Source organism: Zeus faber, assembly GCF_960531495.2.
Source record: "Zeus faber genome assembly, chromosome: 22".
NCBI lineage: Eukaryota > Metazoa > Chordata > Actinopteri > Zeiformes > Zeidae > Zeus > Zeus faber.
This window is the reverse complement of record NC_137209.1, coordinates 14804357-14817111: the sequence shown is the minus strand read 5'-3', so window position 1 is coordinate 14817111 and position 12755 is coordinate 14804357.

Below are 12755 nucleotides of genomic sequence, written 5' to 3'. Positions count from 1 at the left end.
TCTTCCATCGCTCCAGGTTGTGACGCTCACGTGTCCATTGGAGGCGCTTTGGGTGGTGGACAGGGGTCAGCGTGGACACTCTGACCCGTCTGCAGCTGCACAGCCCCGCACGCATCAAGCTGTGATGCACCGTGTGTTCTGACACCTTTATTTTTTTTTAATTAAACCTTTTCAGCAGTTAGTGCTACAGTCGCTCTCCTGTGGGATCGGACCAGACCTCCCTCCCCACGTGCAGCAATGATCCCTGATTAGTGTATTTGGTAATAGATATTTTTTTTTTTTGTGAAGCAGGTTCAAAGTCTTTCCTCATTTTAAGAGCCAATGACCTTTAGCTCAGCATGTGAGGACGTCACTACCGACACGAAATGAGACACACCGAGCTTGACAGGCGGGCGCCATTTTATTCACCGCGTCACCGCCGCCCCCTGCTGGTGGCAGAGCGGGACGACTTCTGGCCACCAATCAACCAATCAACCAACCAATCAATCAATACAACTTGGAGAACAATTAACACAAAGTTCAGGTCGTTCTTTCAGCCACTCCTTCGGTACTCGTCGACGTGGGCGAGGATCCAGCCGGAAGGTCCGAGCAGGGCCACAAACATCACGTTCAGGACGAACACGGACTCCTTCCAAGGTAAAAGCACCGTCAGCTTATTATTCGCTCTGAGTTTCTTCTTATTTTTTTTTTTTTCCCACAACAATTAAAGCTCCACCTCATACGACAAACAATATACTCACTGCGACTCCGACGTCGTCTTTGGGCGGCTTGCCGCGCACGTAGGTCGCCCGCCGCTGCACACCGCCGCACGGCCCGAGGAGCAGGCGACACGTCTTCAGGACGCGCATCGTTCTCCCGGAAGCACGCCGCGCCGGCAGGTGCGCCAGCCGCACCCCATTAGAAGAGCGCCGCCGCCTACGTCACGCCCGCCTTTTGGGCGTGACGTAGGATCAAGTGATCGCGATATTGTCATACGAAACAAGGGCAGTCATTCAGGTTGGTCGATCGACTACACTGGAAAAGAGCACATAGAATATTGCTTGCACGAATCAGAAACTGTGATAGAAATGCGATATGGGCGTCATAATGAAGTCTAGTGCACGTTGGACTGTCATAAGTACGGTCGTTTTTGATTCATACCTGGCTTTATGTGGCCAGTATGGAAAAAATACTGTAAAATCCACATTGTCCTTTATTTCACAAATAGAATAATACTTTCACAGATCAGAAACTGTGTTAGAAATGCAACATGGGCTTCTTATTATAATGTAGTCCACGTTTGTCTGCTATAAGTACAGTCGTTTTTGAGTCATACCTAGTTTTATGTGGCCAGTATGGAAAAAATACTGTAAAATCCACATTGTTCCTGTTTTCACAAATAGAATATCAGAACCTGTGATAGAAATGCAATATGGGCTTCTTATTATAATCTAGTCCACGTTGGACTGCTATATATAAAGTAGTTTTTTAAATATACCCGGTCCCAAGGGGACAGTATGGAAAAAAATACAGTAAAATCCACATTGTTCCTGTTTTCACAAATAGAATATTACTTTTACAAATAAGAAACTGTGATAGAAATTCATTGTGGGCTTCTTATTATCATTTAGTCCAGGTTTGTCTGCTATAAGTACAGTCGTTTTTGAGTCATACCTAGTTTTATGTGGACAGTATGGAAAAAATACGGTAAAATCCACATTGTTCCTGCTTTCACAAATAGAATATTACTTGCACAAATCAGAAACTGTGATAGAAATGCAAAATGGGCTTCTTATTATAATCTAGCCCACGTTGGACTGTCATAAGTACGGTCGTTTTTGATTCATACCTGGTTTTATGTGGCCAGTATGGAAAAAATACTGTAAAATCCACATTGTCCTTTATTTCACAAATAGAATAATACTTTCACAGATCAGAAACTGTGTTAGAAATGCAACATGGGCTTCTTATTATAATGTAGTCCACGTTTGTCTGCTATAAGTACAGTCGTTTTTGAGTCATACCTAGTTTTATGTGGACAGTATGGAAAAAATACGGTAAAATCCACATTGTTCCTGTTTTCACAAATAGAATATCAGAACCTGTGATAGAAATGCAATATGGGCTTCTTATTATAATCTAGTCCACGTTGGACTGCTATATATAAAGTAGTTTTTTAAATATACCCGGTCCCAAGGGGACAGTATGGAAAAAAATACAGTAAAATCCACATTGTTCCTGTTTTCACAAATAGAATATTACTTTTACAAATAAGAAACTGTGATAGAAATTCATTATGGGCTTCTTATTATCATTTAGTCCAGGTTTGTCTGCTATAAGTACAGTCGTTTTTGAGCCATACCTAGTTTTATGTGGACAGTATGGAAAAAATACTGTAAAATCCACATTGTCCTTTTTTCCCCACAAATAGAATAATACTTTCACAAATCAGAAACTGTGATAGAAATGCAATATGGGCTTCTTATTATAATGTAGTCCACGTTGGACTCCTATATATAAAGTCGTTTTTTTAAATATACCCGGTCCCAAGGGGACAGTATGGGGAAAAAAATACAGTAAAATCCACATTGTTCCTGTTTTCACAAATAGAACATTACTTTTACAAATAAGAAACTGTGATATAAATTCATTGTGGGCTTCTTATTATCATTTAGTCCAGGTTTGTCTGCTATAAGTACAGTCGTTTTTGAGCCATACCTAGTTTTATGTGGACAGTATGGAAAAAATACAGTAAAATCCACATTGTTCCTGTTTTCACAAATAGAATATTACTTGCACAAATCAGAAACTGTGATAGAAATGCAAAATGGGCTTCTTATTATAATCTAGTCCACGTTGGACTGTCATAAGTACGGTAGTTTTTGATTCATACCTGGTTTTATGTGGCCAGTATGGAAAAAATACTGTAAAATCCACATTGTCCTTTTTTTCCCACAAATAGAATAATACTTTCACAAATCAGAAACTGTGATAGAAATGCAATATGGGCTTCTTATTATAATGTAGTCCACGTTGGACTCCTATATATAAAGTCGTTTTTTTAAATATACCCGGTCCCAAGGGGACAGTATGGGGAAAAAAATACAGTAAAATCCACATTGTTCCTGTTTTCACAAATAGAATATTACTTGCACAAATCAGAAACTGTGTTAGAAATTCATTATGGGCTTCTTATTGTAATGTAGTCCAGGCTTCTCTGCTATAAGTACAGTCGTTTGACCTCTATACGTACAGACGTAGACACAGGGTTTTAGTTGGTCTGCGTTTGGGATAAAAGATGTGAATTGGGAATTTGAACGCAACCAGGCAGCCGGGCGCTGTGCGGCTCCCGGGCTCATCCGACGCCCAGCCAGCGCGCCGCCCTCCTCCCGCGAACCGACGTTGACGGATGAATAAATCAAGTGAAAACCACGCGGAGACGTCAGTTGTCATCCCGCCGTCACTCGTTTGCGTGCGGGGCCAAATGGCGGTAGGGCTGACGGTTGTACTGGGGAGCCCCTTGCGGGTGTTCCCCCCCCCCCCCCCCCCCCCCCCCGATAGCGGCTCACTGCGTGTCCGTTTGGGCCAACCTGACGCTGCGTGCCACGGCCAACTCGGAAATCTCTCCGCGCCGACCGTGCGGTTCCCACCTCCGGGCGTGCGGATGCCGCCATTGTCCGCACACGACCTGCGGACGACACCGCGGTCAATACCCGAATCACACGTGTTTTTTTTCAAATGACAGCCACCGCCAAAGGCCACGTCGGTCACCGTCAGCGACGTTTGCCGCCTCGTTGCCGGGACGTCGGGTCTGTTATTTCGGCTGACGAGCGATCTGCGTCGTCAGCCGAAATACCAAAAAAAATGAAGAAAGAAAGAAGGAGAGAAAGAAGGAAAGAAAGAAAGGCCATGGCCTTTCTTTCTTTCCTTCTTTCTCTCCTTCTTTCTTTCTTCATGTTTATTTATTGATTTATTTATTTTACGAGCGAGGGGCGGGCGTTTCTCCGAGCGCACGCCGCCCGCGCCGACCTGTTTGTAGTCCACGCCGCGAGCCGAGCGCGGCCGCTCGGGCGGCTCCCGCGCCCCCGCCGGGACTCCGCTCCCCAGCATGCCCCGCGCGCCCCCCCCCCCCCCCGTCACCTGGTCGGAGGGATGCTCGGCTGCGAGCGGCGCGGCAGACGCCTTCCCAGCCTCCGTACGCCCACACCCACCGCCTGCGCCGCGCCGCGACGCAGCCGGTTGTTTACCCGGGGAAAACATTGAATAAATACTCGGCTATAAAACAGGCTGGGATATTAGGTGGCCTTTTTAGTATTTTATTTTAAATTTTTTTTTTAAATTTTTTTTTTAGGGGGGGCGGCCAGGCGGATGGCCCCGTCCCCGTAAGCTGCGCGCAGCTGGATGCTGTTCGTGGTACGTCTGACAGCTGCGGAGATCGGGGACTCGCACCATGAGCAGCACGGGTAAGACCATTGTTTTATATTATATATACATATATATATATATATATATAAATTATTATTTTTCTAGCGTGTCTGCGGTTCGCGTCCGCACCTGCCCCCACCGCCGCCCCCCATCTGTAATTGTGTTGCGGTGCGCGCCCCGTCCGCGGGTCCGCCGCTCGGACCCGCAGTCTGCGACGCGCTCGCTCCCCTCCGCAACGACGGCCCAGCGCGCCGCTCCGTCGCCGTTCGAAGCGCCGCGCTGCCGTCCACGCAGACGGAAACGGCAAAGCCTGTTCTGATCATTTGAAACGTTATTATACCCGTTATGGACGATGACATGACGTCGTCGATCTTCTGACTCAGTGTCCCGGCCATAAGGACTCTATTGTATTTTGAGGTGATATTCTTTTGTCCTCTGCCGCATGTGCGCAACGCTTTTTTTATTTTTTTTAAATGATTAGAATTTTTTTTTAAATCGGACCTCTCATCCCGGGAACGCGGGCTATTAAGACTCTGGGTGTTGGCCTGGGATGCTTTTTAAGGGAGTTGGAAACCCTATAAAAAGGTCTACCTGAGCGGTGCGATGACAGCTGCTCGCCACATGCCTGCCAGACCAAGGAGCGGTGGCCAGGTTATTTATGATGGAAAATAGCAGGTGTGTGTGTGTGTGTGTGTGTGTGTGTGTGTGGGGTTTACATCTTAAATTCCTACAATGAAGTACTGGGAGATGCGTCTCGTCTCCGGGAGCAGTCTTTGACTCCGTGCACATCAGCAGCGAGAGCCCTTCAGTGTTCACGCACAAAATCACTTCCAGAAATTCAGGGGCGGCGACAGCTTCGGAGCAGAATGTGTCTTCGGTGTCACGCAGCTATGAATGATCGGCGAATAGCCTGTGGAATCCAGCTGGCATCACGGTCGGATCAATAGCGCTCCTCATGAGCCGTCCTACTGGCTGTTTGGAGGACGAGGTCGCGAACCTGCTGTATTTGAAGAGGCCTCAGCAGTAACACTCAGAACAGGTTGTCTCTGGATTGACGCCCTAAAATTCAACGGCGAAGAACGGATTTTTGCGGCGAGCGGGCCAAACATGCCAGAAGTTATTTTCAGCGGCGTCATCACAGCGAGAACCAAAAAACCTCGCCCCAGCCGCGCGGAGTGCAGGTGTCAAATTCCAACGCGGTGATCTAATGCGCTATAATAAGCGGAGCCGGTCCCCATCGCCATCGTGGCCTGTTTCAGGCGGGCGGGGGCGAGTCCCGGAGGGAGGAGATGGTCCCGGCTCCTCCGCGTGAGTGGATCCCGGTCCGGACGGCACGGTCCCACCCGGCGTCCTCCAGGCTCCACCAGAGGACCGTGCGGAAGGTGGGGTTTGCAGGACTTCTGCTAAGAACGTGAGAGTGGTCCCTATTTGCTGTGAATTCCAACCCAACTAGCAGGTGGCGGTGTATGTTTTGACACCTGAGACTTGCACAAAAAATGGGGTCTTACTTGTCTTTTTTTTTTTTTTTTTTTTTAAGCGCTTGGACGTAGTGATAGATGTTTCCAATCCATATCAACAAACTACGTAGGCGGAAAAAACCTCTCGGGCACGACTACGCATCAAGTGAAAACGGCCGCGTGGGACTGCTTTCTCCTCCACTGTTGTCCCCGGCTCCTTCCTCCGCTTCGAAAACGCGGAAAAAGCAAAAGTGCAAATTACACATTTCGACAGCCGCCATCATTCAAATGAGGTAAACAATGGGAGAGGAAGTCTGGGACTCTGGGTGGAGCGACGCCGTCGGATCTCAGCGTGGTCCGAATGCAAACACCGAGGAGCCATAATTATGCCAGGCACAAATGTAAACTAGATGTAAATCGGATCTAGTTCCTCAAATAAAGCTGTAACATAAGTTTTGGTGCCTGGCTGCTTTGGCTGCTGGTTTCAGGCGGAATAGTTGTAAGTATTTTCAAGGCGAGTGACCATTCCAGCACTTACCCGCCAGTAGTTGTCAGTTTGAAAACGACTAGGCAGGTCGGCGAGACTTCAGCCTTGTAGACGCACTCGACGTCCGACTGGTTTGGAATAATTCATGTCACACGTCAAGCGTTCCGACCAGCACGTCCGGCATTTCTGCAGGGATGTGTCTTCAGGCGACCTCTGTGTAGCTAACTATGTGCTGTGTGTCAGCGGTGATAGATGGGTTGACACACACGGCTCTGTTCTGCGGCGCACCGCTGGCTTTGCGTGAAGCGGGGGGAGCCGGGGGCGAGGGATCTTTTTTTTTTTTTTTTGTACCAAGGTTGTCTATTTATGACCCTGTTATTAACAATGCAGCACTGTTTTCACCGTAATTCGTCGGCAGACAAAAGTACGACGGTTCTCAACTGGTTCTTGAAAAGGCCGTGTGGTTCCACGATGAACCGCGAACGATTTAAGAAGGATTTTCTTCAGTGTGCGGTTCTTAATGTTCTTTGTACGGCCTTCCAACGTTTACACACACACCAGCAATTAACCCAAGAATGTGGCAACGGGTCGTCACATTACTCCAGTCAATTGTTTTCTTCCATCAACGTACATCCGATCAGATGAGCCCATGGGCGCCCGTGACCCTGTCGCTGGTTCACCGGTTGTCCTTCCTTTGGCAGCTTTTGGTAGGTACTGTCCACTGCACACCCCACAGGAACACCCCATAAGACCTGTAGTTTTGGAGATGCTCTGACCCAGTCGTCCAGCCATCACCATTAGGTCTTTGTCAAAGTGGCTCAGATCCTTACGCTTGTCCATTTTTCCTGCTTCCAACACATCAACTTCAAGAACTGACTGTTCACTTGCTGCCTGATATATCCCACCCCTTGACGGGTGCCATGGTAACGAGATGATCAATGTTACTCACTTCACCTGTCAGTGGTTATAATGTTGTGGCTGATCGGCGTATTTACTCACGTGGTTTCATTAGACTTCAGAAGCAGACGGCAGCTGTGTGTCGCACATTCCACGGGGCCCCTGTATTTAGTTAGTGGGATCAAGTGAAGAACAAAGCTATGGTAATCACCGTTAACATTTGAATGCTAAAAACCACGGCCATGAAAAACCCAAAGCCACCGCCGTCTTTTTTTTTTTTTTTTTTGCGATATCGTCCGAACGTTGGACGTCGGTGCCTTTTTTATTTTTAATTTTTTTACAATCCAGCATAAAGGTTGTAAATCGTCAACATTTTTGCGAAATCTCTGGCAGCCGGCGGGAATTTCCAACAGCTACTGTCCAACCCCCCCCCCCCCCATACCAGGCACGGCTCCGCTCTCCCAAACCCATCCTGTTTACCACAACGAGGGTACGGACCGGACGGCCCGTTTCGGGAGCGAGCTATCCCGGCTGCTTTTTAAAGCTGGAGTAGTGAGAGTGGTCTGGCATTCATCAACCACTCCTTTAAAACCTCCGCCCCGAGCATCATCGTCTCTCCGTGGTTGGAAGCGCTGTTAATCCGTCCCAAACACCTTTTTTTGTTTTTTTGTTTTTTTTTTCTTTTAATTTTATTCCCCCCCCCCCCCCCAGCCCGTCTTCGGTTCTGTGGACGGGGCTGACGTTCCCTCACCCTGTCAGATGATCTTCGCCGGCTATCACGATCATGACTAATTCATCGTCAGCCGCCCCCCCCCCTGCGTACGTCGCACCACTGTGGCACCGGGGGGGAAGCGGGGCTGCGTTCAAATGAGGCCTGGTTGGGTGATGTGCTGAGCCCGTGACATTTTGGAGTGAGGGGCAGGCAGGCGGGCAGGCAGGCGGGCGGGCGGATGATAAGCACCGCTGTAAGGCATGCGTGGTAGAATTGCCAGCGGCCGCCCCCCTCGGCCAACACTCGTTTGCCGTTTCCCGGCGAACGAGTGTTGGTGATGCTGTGTCTCAGAAAACGCTTTTGAAGGTTTTGTCTGCCTGGGTGTTTGTGGTGGCGTGGTGTGAACAGCTGATAGTGTGTGCTCGTCACAAGACGGTGATTTTCCAGAATAGCAGCCGGCGATACACAGGACAGTGCCTCACTCATGATTGGGTTGCTGGTGGCGAATTTCGGATTTCCATACAAACCACCTCCAAACTTTTTCCGGTCGACCCGCGGCGCCAAACTCACCTCTCAAACCTGCCGACCAGGTAGAGCATGTGTGCTGGGTAATTGTCCTGATTTATAGAGAAATTAATTAACTCCAATGCAATTGCACCTTTTTCCCTCCGTACCAGATGTTTCCTACGAGGTTTGTGTCAACGGGCAAGGAATTTAACACCTACGGTAGTTTCCTCCACGGCTCGGTAGTTTTTCCACCTCGTGTCCCGCTTTGGAAAGCCAGCGCCAAAGCATCAGTTAAATAGGAAGTCGAATTAATTTGACCGCCGCTCAGGCTCCGTTTGGACAGATTTTATGAGAAACCGCCGGTTCAGATGCTCGTGGGAAAGTCAGGCATCGGGCGGGAAACCGTTCCACATCAGGAACATCACCGTTGGCTGTTAAAATGTAATCCCAAATAACAATTTCTACGTTGGTTAGTTACAATAGATTGGTGTTTCCTGCATTTTTGTCATGGCCGTTGCAATAACCTGGATTTTAATGTGCAGATGTGCGGACTCCTTGCGTCCAATGCATTGACACTTCACAACGCCTCTTTCAAAACATCCCTGTTCTCTTGAATGGGTCAACCTCTGTGTGCTTCCTATGTACTTTTTCACTTCTCAATCGTATTAATTTCTTATCTTATTTTTAGCTTTTTTTTTTTTAAGCTTTTTTATTTATTTTTTTGCTTTTTTCTCATTCGATTCGTTATGGCTCGATGCTTATTAATTTTATTAATCTTGCATATATTGAAATAACACTTGTTATAACACTGTAGACTCTGTCATGTATAATTTATTCCCTATAGACAAATAATTTATATTTTATATTATTATATCTACTGCGTATGGTTTATATATTTGGCTATTTTTGATTTCTATTTCCTTTGGCCATTTGTGTATATATTTTTTTAGTATTTAATTTTATTTAATTAGTATTTATTCCTATTTCTTTTTTTTTATTTTGTGTTCTCGGACTGTTTGTAATGCTAATGCTTTTTATGCAAATAGAGAGACGCACCAATCCTCACCGCGACAAAATCCCCGTATATGAAAAATGTACTGAGCGTATTAAACTCCTTCTGATTCCCATTCGGAGGCTTTTCTCTCGGTTCAAGACGGCGGTTTAACCCTAACCCTAACCCTGTCCAAGACGGCGGCGTCTAGATGTCGGTACACCTCCCATACGGTCGCTACGGCGGGCGGGCCAGCGCGGTGTTTGCGGTGCTCGGGGTGTGGAATGTCTTTGTAGGGTGCCACCTGGAAACCCAATGAAGCCCCCCCCCCCCCCCCCCGTCTCCTTTATTTCTCCCCCCGTGTGCGGCCACGGGCGGGGCCGGGCGTCTTCAAAGAGCGTTCCGCACGCCGTCGCGCTTGAAAGCGGCTAACCTGAAAGAGGGAGCGCCATTGATGTTCGTCCGCTTGCCAAAGGCCACGGCTGCATTGATCCCCGGCTGACTAAGGCCTTCGCGTCATACCCCCCCCCCCCCTTTTTTTTTTTTTTTCTCGCCGCCGCTTTCGTCCAAATCCCCGGACGCACAGAAATTTCGTGATTTTGGCTCCTCGTAATTTCCTGGTGCTTTTTTAAAATGTTTTTATTTTTTTTTACGGGAGCAGGTGACACTTGCCGCGACCTTGACGAGACGCACCGCGGGGGGGTGTGTGCAGAGAGAGAGCGAGAGAGAGAATCGATGGACCTCAGTGAATTATTCATCAATCCAATTTCCAGGCTCCCTCCTCTTTCCGTTTTGGCTCCGTGTCACGGAATCGAATCGCTCCCCGTCGTGGCGCGGGCAGTGCCGGACGCTCCGGGTGGGCGGGGTTGGCCGTGATTGTCGCGCGGCATTGATGATTATTAATCTCTTTGTTTCCCACTTGCGTCGGCCGGATGGAGATAGGTGTTTTATTTTTGGTGTCAGCCGTCGGCTCAAGATGTGGAGAAGTGACATGGAGGTCACATGCAGCTCGTGTTACCCCTCCTGGTACCTAGGGGGCAGCGTTGCTCGGCCCTAAGGCTGAACCCCAAGGTTCATACTGTGTATGTGTGTGTTTGATTGGGGTTCTTTTGTAGTATGTGCCAAGATACACTTTAGGACTGTATTATTTTAATTTTTTTTAAAGACACACACACAGACTCATCCTCATAAAGTGGGTCACGCTAGTTCAAATCGTAAGAACAACGGTGCGTCTCTACAAAGACTCGACTTGCAGTCGAGGGCTTTGTTTTCCTTTTTTTCTCTAGCGAACAGCCGCCCATAACCCGGGACGGGCATTGTCCTCTCGTCCCGCGTCTATTTTTAGGACGCACCACCTCGCACTGGTAGGCGCCTCGGACGACAATGGGTCCGCGTCCCCCCCCCCCGATGGGAAGTCTAGCCTTCTCACAACCCTTTTCACTTTTCTTCGTCCGCCGTGAGCGCGCAGAGGAGGAGCTCAGCAACATTTGATGGATCCGTCCAGACCTGACGCCCGAGCCCGACTTGTTGACGTCTTAAACGACCGGCAACTAAACAACTTAAATAACCGTAAAACACCCAAACTAGTGGTCGGGGTTCAGCCGACGAGCCGGCGCTGCGCTTCACTTTTATGATGACTTTTCTTTTTTAGACAAAGGGAAGTTTCGGGTCCTCAACGAATTGGAACGTCAATGAACCCCGCGTTAGGGAATTTGTTAACAAGTTGATATCAGCATTTTATGGAAAAGGATGCTGATCTGCGAGAGGAATACGTTTGCGGCCAAAACAAGTGGAGTAGGAGGGTAGAGAACAGAGTGGTTTTAGGTCACCGTGCTGTGCCAGAATCAGTCCTCTCCTCCCCGTCCTCCCCTCTCTCTGACACACATCCCAGCATCCCTGCGCCACGCCCCGTCCCCCTGGTTACCGCCTCCCCTGTCGCTGTTGGTGACAGCCTCGTCCATCTCTTCTCTCTCTCTCTCTCTCTCTCTCTCTCTCTCTCTCTCTCTCTCTCTCTCTCTCTCTCTCTCTCTCTCTCTCTCTCTCTCTCTCTCATACAAAGGAGGAAGTCTGGGCTCTGAGAGAGAGAGAGAGAGAGAGAGAGAGATATATCCACGCCGTGGTTGAACTTCTTAACAGTGTGGGAGACAAAACTCAGTATCTGAACGTTGTGCTTCGGCAGTCACGTAACCTCCACCCTCCACGACGCCCAAATCGTTGGAAAATTTGCAACGAATCCACGCCACACGTTTGCAGGGGAACCCGGGCAAGTGTTCACGGTGGTCCGCGCACCCTCGCTGCTCTACACCTATAAAACAAATGGTATTAATTCGAACGTGTTCCCAGTGGGATCGTACAAACGCACCAACTGGCCTTTTAAAACAAATAAATTGCCCCTTTCCCTTTTAACTTGACAATATTATAATTAATGACTTTTGTGCTTGTGGTAACTTTAGAGAAGCTAAGATTGCACCACCCGAGGGGTGTGTGTGTGTGTGTGTGTGTGTGGGTGTAAAATGTATCTATTAATTTACTTAAATGACTGATGATAACTCAGCAGCAGTGCATTACTAGAGAGGCTAGGGATCATCGAAAGGCGATAGGCGCACCAGTAATAAAAACAGCTCCGCAATATGTCACCCATAGCAGCCGGTCGCTCTGATAACCACTCAGTGGGAAAGCTAAAAGTGCTCAAAGCGCTCAAAGTGACGGCGCAAAACGACAGCGTGGTGCCGCTCGTTCCACCCGCACAGCACATACTTCAGAAATGACGTGTACGTCTCATGCAGCGCGGGTGCCAACCTGCTCAACCTGCTTGGACGGAGGCAAGACTGCCGCTCAGACTGCCGGCCACGCCCGTCGCTCCGCACGGCGCGCGCCACGCAGTTGAGTGCCGTTGCTGCAAGCCGCCATATTTTGAGTCAATTAAATTATTTTAAGCATCCGAAGATGCCAAAATCTTAACAATGCATTTTTTTTAATTGGGACAAAAAGACGTACAAATCGAATATTATTATGCTGCGTGAATCAAATATTCTTCTCATCACGGGGGTAGGCGGCGCCTAGCATTCCTGCCCTGACCGCACATCGCTGCCATCAGGAAACCACATTTTGATATGGTTTCCTCATTTCTCTACTCTCTCTAGTCCTAGACTGACCCATCAACAGCAATTTAGAATTTTACCTGAATAGCCTCAGCCGAAATTATATATGATAGACATTACTTCAGCGTGTGCGAGTGTATATGACCTTTGTATCAACTGGTTAAAAGCTATAGCCCTTGAAGGGAGGTAAGAAGCCCTT